This window comes from Schistosoma mansoni, chromosome 1, assembly GCF_000237925.1.
Source record: "Schistosoma mansoni strain Puerto Rico chromosome 1, complete genome".
Classification (NCBI taxonomy): Eukaryota; Metazoa; Platyhelminthes; class Trematoda; order Strigeidida; family Schistosomatidae; genus Schistosoma; species Schistosoma mansoni.
This window is the reverse complement of record NC_031495.1, coordinates 16165579-16172684: the sequence shown is the minus strand read 5'-3', so window position 1 is coordinate 16172684 and position 7106 is coordinate 16165579.

Genomic DNA, 7106 nt, shown 5'->3' with positions numbered 1-7106 from the left:
CTTCGAATAGAATTTCGTGGTAGAAAACGAAGCGTGTTGAAAGGTGAAAAGCGAGTCAGTAGAATGATTTGCATAGGAAAGCAACATCAACAATACTAGTTGCCTCCAATTAGACTATAAGCAGATAAAAACCCTATGCCGTACACACGTGAGTAGGGTAGGGTAATCTTCTCACCATCATGTTTGCTGGTCAGAAACTCCAACTTCCCTCCTTTTGCACGTTAGATTTTTCTATGCTCATAGCATACTTCAGCAATGGGTCAATCTGAGCTTTATGTTGCACACACCGTTGGAATACGATATCTCTGCCAGCACAATGCTAGAAGAGAAACAGGCAGCTATAGCATTCGTATTAGAGGTCAAATATCTGTTTAATGAGTCACACTACTACGAAGTTAACGAATGGAACAAATTATAAGATTCTTGTTATGTCCAACGAGGAACATGTGAATGATAACTGCTGGGGATTATTTACGGACTATCGTTTCATGTATTATTACTCGATAATTATTAAGTAAATAGGTTATACATATATTCATGCTACTTTTATCATAAGCTTTCATTTGACCTGCTGTCTACAGTTACATGACTTATCATTCTTAACTTATCCACAACTTATCATTCACAGTATCCCATACAGCCAATCTGGGCTTGAACTTGTATAATAATCTTTTTATTTCATGGTGTGATGCGGTCTGGTCTGGTTGTGTATAGAACATGTATGTTTGAAATATATGATTCATATAGCATGTTCTGGACTAAACGGAATGAGCTAGACAAGAAGCTACTATACAGTGGACCAATAAGGATCCAAAGTTGATGCAAGGCTGCTAGTGCTGGTTGGTGTGTCATTGCTTTAGCACAGAAACATGGTCATAGAAGTCACTATTCTGTCTGGCAGTTTTGCCACATGATATTTGACTGGCCGTAGGACATAACAATGTTGATCACATTACCTTTGGTTGGAAACGATAAGGATAGATAGTTAATCAAAGAATATGAAAAAAGTATGTAGAGAGATAAATAAAAAAAACAATACGACTGAATATCCATAACTTTATGAAGTAAAATTTTTAAACTGGTAGATAATAAGCTAGAAATAACTCACAGTAGTTCGGGAAGGCATGAGTTTCTTCCGATCAACAAAAGTTAAAAATCATCCATAGGTCCGCGGAGTTATTTGTCTACTTTAAAAAATAATTTAAAAGAAGGTATATCAGCTTCGTGGGGGAAGACAACGTGGCTTCAGATACTAAGAAAATTCATAATTTTACTACAGGGGTGGGAAGTAAGAGTGTGACCTATTATGTTTAGTGAAAGAAACAGGATTATGTGTCATATTATATATATATATATATGACAGTGAAAGTGGGACTTATTCGCAAGAGGTCAATAGCATTTCAAGACATTAACCTGTATGTTAGGAGATTCATGATAAAGCACCTTGGGATTGAGTGAAAGAACCAGTCGTGTGAACCTGGAGATGTTGTTTTGGTTACAGACAGTCAATAGCGAGTTGTTCCAAAGTAAACCGTACCGTACTGCAGAAAACGCATATCTCATCAGTTTTTGGTGTTTATGAATGCTGGTGTACATGCGTTGTTTCTGAGTCTCTAAATACAGTCACGGACCATAATTGCGTGTGCGGTTAAAAATGAGAGGGTGAATATTATTTTGTGGAATAAAATTAGGTCATTCATTAGCTGATGACATAATAAAGATTTAATGGGCAGATGTTCATTCCTAGCTGTGTAGTCGGGGGTGAAGTTCTATCATTGCCGCCGATATGTGAAACGTTTTTGCATATATTCAACACGCATCTCATCCACGGTATTCATGTTTTACAAGATGGCTGAGCAGTAGTGAGGTGAGGATAGTATGCGTATGTCAAAAGGTGTAGGCTAGGATTAAGTCTTTATGAAACTCACTATTGTGAAGTCCATTCGGCGTTTAAATTTAGAAGCCTGTGTAGTTGATACCAAGATCGTGTACTGAAATGAGTGTCTGGACTCTATATTTATTTATGTAAAGTAGTAGCTTATAATGATATTTCTAGTAGTTTATCTCAGTGGTATTTTATTCCTCTAGATCTTTGAAATAAAGGTATTAATCTGTTGGTAGTACTATTCCTAACTCTCCCTTTAGCTCTTCCAGAGTTACAGCCGGCCTCAAGATCACACGGAGGAGAAGGGTTGGGTATGGATTGGCAGCCCCATCCCGTAGAAAACAATCTTGCGAAAAACGCTAACTAGAATAAACAGTTCAAAAACCTTAAATTGTGCCTTGAGGGTCCAAGTTAGAATTATGGCGCCCCATAGTGTAGGCTGAGACTCTTCGAAAATCACGAGGCTGATGCCCCGCTTATCAACTAGAGCAACAATTTTTAAAGATACATGGCACGTCCGTACAACGTGGGAGACCGACAGGACCAGTGAAATGGCGACCGAAATAAGGAGGTACAACTTGGCGGTTCTCAGAATCAGTGAAACCCATTAGACCCATGATGGACAGCAGAGGTTACATACGGGAGATGTGCTACTCTACTCGGGTCACGAAGAGGAAAATGCTTCGCACACACTCATGGAGTCGCTTTGATGCTGCTCAAAGGACCACGAAGTGCACTTATAGGTTGTGGATCTCTAAGACCAAGGATCATCAAAGCATCATTCGGAACAAAGGAGGAGGGAATCACAATGAATGTGAACCAATGTAATGCGCCCACAAATCATAGCAATGACGACGATAAAGACCAGTTCTATGAGAGGTTGCAATCGATCATGGCAAGTGACCAGGAAAAAACCTGACCATCCTGATTGATGGTCTAAATGCCAAAGTGGGAATGCACAACACCGGGTATGAAGATATCATGAGATGACATGGACTGGGAGAGAGAAACGAAAATGGGGAGAGATTTGTAAACCTATTTTAATTCAACAAACTGGTCGTGGATGTCACAATATCCCCACACAGAGATACATGGGTCTCACCGGACCACACCACAGTGAGCCAGATAGATCATGTCTGTATGGATAAAAAATTCACAAGGTTACTAGAAGACATGAGAACCAGGAGAGGAGCTGACATAGATTCAGATCACCATCTGCTGGTTGCCAAGATCAAACTGAAGCTAAAGAAAAACTTCATAACTGGGGGAGAAAAGGTTCAATGCAGCTTTCCTTCAAGTTACTAACAAACTCAACCAATTCAAGATAACTCTCAACAACAGGTTCCAGGCTTTACAGGATCTACAGGATCCCTATGTCTAAGGGTTTAAAGAATAATTGTGTTCCCAGTTTCACTGAAAATGATGTCCGAAAATGTCTACAGTCACTTAATTCATCCCAATGTTTAGGACCTGATGGTATCCCAAACCTCCTTTTTAAAAAATGTGCTGATGTTTTATGTTATCCATTAACGAATATCTTTAACAGATCCTTCTCAACTAATCTCATCGAAAATGTGGAGAAAGATAAAGATAATCCCTATACCAAAGAAAGTATCTGGTGATAAAAATATGCAACATAGACCCATAGCAATAACTTCACCTTTCCTCAAAATAATGGAAAAATTACTGATACAACCGCTTCAACCTGCAATAAAAGAGCAATGTGATCCATATCAGTTTGCTTACAGATGCAAAAGAAGCATATTAGATGCCGTTGCTATTCTGCATCACAATATAGTGTTCGGGTTGGAAAAGGGTAAGAAGTATGTTAGATGCGCTTTCCTGGACTTTAATTCTGTTTTTGATTCTATTCCAAGACACCTCTTACTTAACAAGCTGATCAGCGTCGACACTGAGAGCTGGATTACCGATTGGCTATGTTCCTACCTTTCTGGAAGAGAACAGTATACTGTGTTTGAAGGAAAGTGCTCAACGTCTCTACCGTAGGTGTGCCACAAGGAGCTGTTCTTTCACCTTTGCTCTTCTCTTTTTTCTGCATGGTCTGCCATCTTCCACAGAAAACACTTTTGTAAAATATGCGGACGACCTCACTGTATGTATGCCGATTTCTACCTCCTTACATCCCATAGAAATGAATGAGTTTTTATCTCGTATTGAAAGGTGGTCTGTTGGTAATGGTCTCTTACTCAATCCATCTAAATGTCAAGCTGTTAATTTTAGCTTGAGACATGGACAGAACCTACACTCTATTTTGGGATCACATAATGCTTGTGCCATTGGAGACTCCTTAATAAACAGTGTCGAAGGTCAAATATCTTGGTGTCATTTTTTTCCTCTGATCTTTCTTGGTCTTCTCATGTTTTACTCTTATCGAAAAAAGTTTACCGTTTGACATACTACATAAAGAGGCTGCATGCTTTTGGGATTACTCACCATTTACTCTTACAATTTGTAAATTCCTGCATATTATCTATTATTCTATATTGTTCTCCATTATTCTTTCCTGGGCTTTTGAGAAAAGACTTTTCTGTTTTGCGTAGAGTGCTGAAGGCGGTTTGCAAGGTATGTGGTGAATCTTTTGAAGTCATTATTAATATGCTTGTGGATAGACATCTTAAGTCTTGCAAACTCTTGGCAGGTGTTATTTTATCAGATACTAACCATCCGCTTCATTCATATCTTTCTCCTTGTATATCTTCTGGTAGAACGAGACGTAAATACATTAAAATCCATGCACGCAAGCAAATCTATAAAAGTTCTGTAATACCTTACCTAGCAAATTTACTTTGTGATGAACAGGCTGTTAGAGTTGACCTAGTAAGTAACATGTATTCTTAAGCATGTCTCAAATTCGATAATTTGTATAAACTCAGATTTTATCAAACCTTTTTTTATTCCTTTTCCATTTTTTTTGTTTTTTTGGTAAAAAAACTTGTTGAAATAACTCGTGCTAAGAATTCTATATTGTACCAGATTATAATATTGAATAAAGCCAATAATAATAATAAAAGAAACTACTATGGAGGACAACTGGAAAGGGAACAAAGAAACACTAACTTCAACGCCTCAGGAGGTACTGGGCCACAAGAAGCATCATCATAAGGAATGGATCTCTGTCGAAACCCCGTACAAGATTCAAGAACCGAAGAATAAGAATGCACCAATTAACAACAGCCGAACAAGAACGGAGCAAGTCAAAGCACAAGCTAAATACACTGAAGCAAACATGCAAGTGACTAAGAGGTTTACAGCCAATATGCAGAAATACGTGGAACACCTAGAAATGAGAGACGAAAAAGATGCAAGAGAGGGAAATATGAGACAACTATATAACACAAAGAAGAAACTTAAAGGGGAAAGTAGTAAACGAGAGAGACCAATCAACAGCAAAGGAGACAAGACAGTCACTGAGATTCGAGAACTTTGACTAACTATTGAATAGGCCAGATGAATTGAATCCACTAGACATCAAACCAACACACATAGACGCTTCTATAGCTGTCAATCCGCTAACGGTCGAAGGAATCATAATGAGAATCAGACAAAACAAGAGTGGGAAAGCAGGAGGACTTGACAGCATAGCAGCTGAAGCACTGAATTCAGACACAGAATCAACTGCAAACATGCTCCACGTTCTATTCAAGAAGATTTGGGAGGAAGAACAAGTGCCAACAGACTGGAAAAAACGATACTTCATCAAGATACCAAAGAAAGGAAATTTGAGCAAATGTGAAAACTACACAGGCACCACACTACTATCGGTTTCAAGGAAGATTTTTAACAGAGTGTTGTTGAGCCGAATTAAGACGCCTCTTCATCAGTAGACCTCAACATACAAAAACGAAAAACTAAGATCCACAGAGACAACACAGAGAACACCAACACAATCGCATTTGATCAAGAAGCTGTAGAATCTTCCATGTGCCTGTGAAGCATCGTCGATGAACAAGGAGGATTGAAAAAGCAAGAATAGCATTTCTACAATTGAAGAACACATGGAACTCAAAACAACTCTCAACCAACATCAATGTCAGAGTCTCCAGTACGAACGTCAAGACAGTTCTACTGTACGGAGCTGGAACTTGGAGAACTAACACAACCATCATCAAAACAGTACAAGTATTTATAAACAATTGTCTAAACAAGATACACAATATTCGTTGACCGGATACCATCAGCTGTTGCTGATGGTATAAGGTTTTTAATAAACATGCTAGGTCATTGAAATGTCTCTAAGCTCAAACTAAATCATTCAACAGCTTGGATCATATACATGTTGGACAACTAATGTTTGTCATAAAGATTTTGTAATAGCTCAGAAACATGGAAATGCTGAAACTCAGAAACTATAAATATGGAACTGAAAATTATGATCAAGGTCATGATAAACGTCTTGTGTAGCCAAAGCATTACAAGATCAGTAGCTGAAATAAATTCAAAGAGAAAACGAGATAAGGAAAAAATATAAACAAATAAGTAAGCGAAAAACAGTAGCAAGATACAAAGAGGGATACGAAGGAAAGTAAAAATATGACATCAAATAGAGAAATTAAGGATGAAAAATGTAGTGTCTTTTGATCGAATTTATTCATCCATTCCGCACACACGAATACTTTGGTTTTCTTTCTAAACTTTCCATTGATGTCACTGTGATCACTGTTGGATAAAACTCCCGAGAGCTCAGATTACTCGTAGTGAGGAAAAGTGAGATCACACCTAGTCCTTTACCGTTCTACTAACGGCTATTTTAAGGTTCTTTTCTGCCTTGTTGTAGGGACCTCTAATTATACAAGGAACTCTGTATCATAGACACTAAACAGGTCGCTTCTCATCCTCTTATGACAATGAAAAGATAGCTTCAACTTATAAACTAGGTTGGTATGCAGTTCACCATTAAACACATAAGCCACCTCATTCCATGTCTTTATAGCTTTCTCGGGGTTTCACATTATTTTTTCAATAGAGGATCAGCAACGAGATGTTGTGTTGTACAGATTAACAAGACACTACTAGGAACTCATGATTTTCCTTTATATTTCCAAATACGTCATAAAAACTTAAAAATTACAGAAGATAGACTGAAAACATGAAATATCATGGTAAGTAATTGTGTTCGATGTAAGATACGTAGTAGAAATTTCCAGGTGTATACAAAATGTATTGTTCAAGCTACGAAAAGATTAATGAATACAGTGGAAGT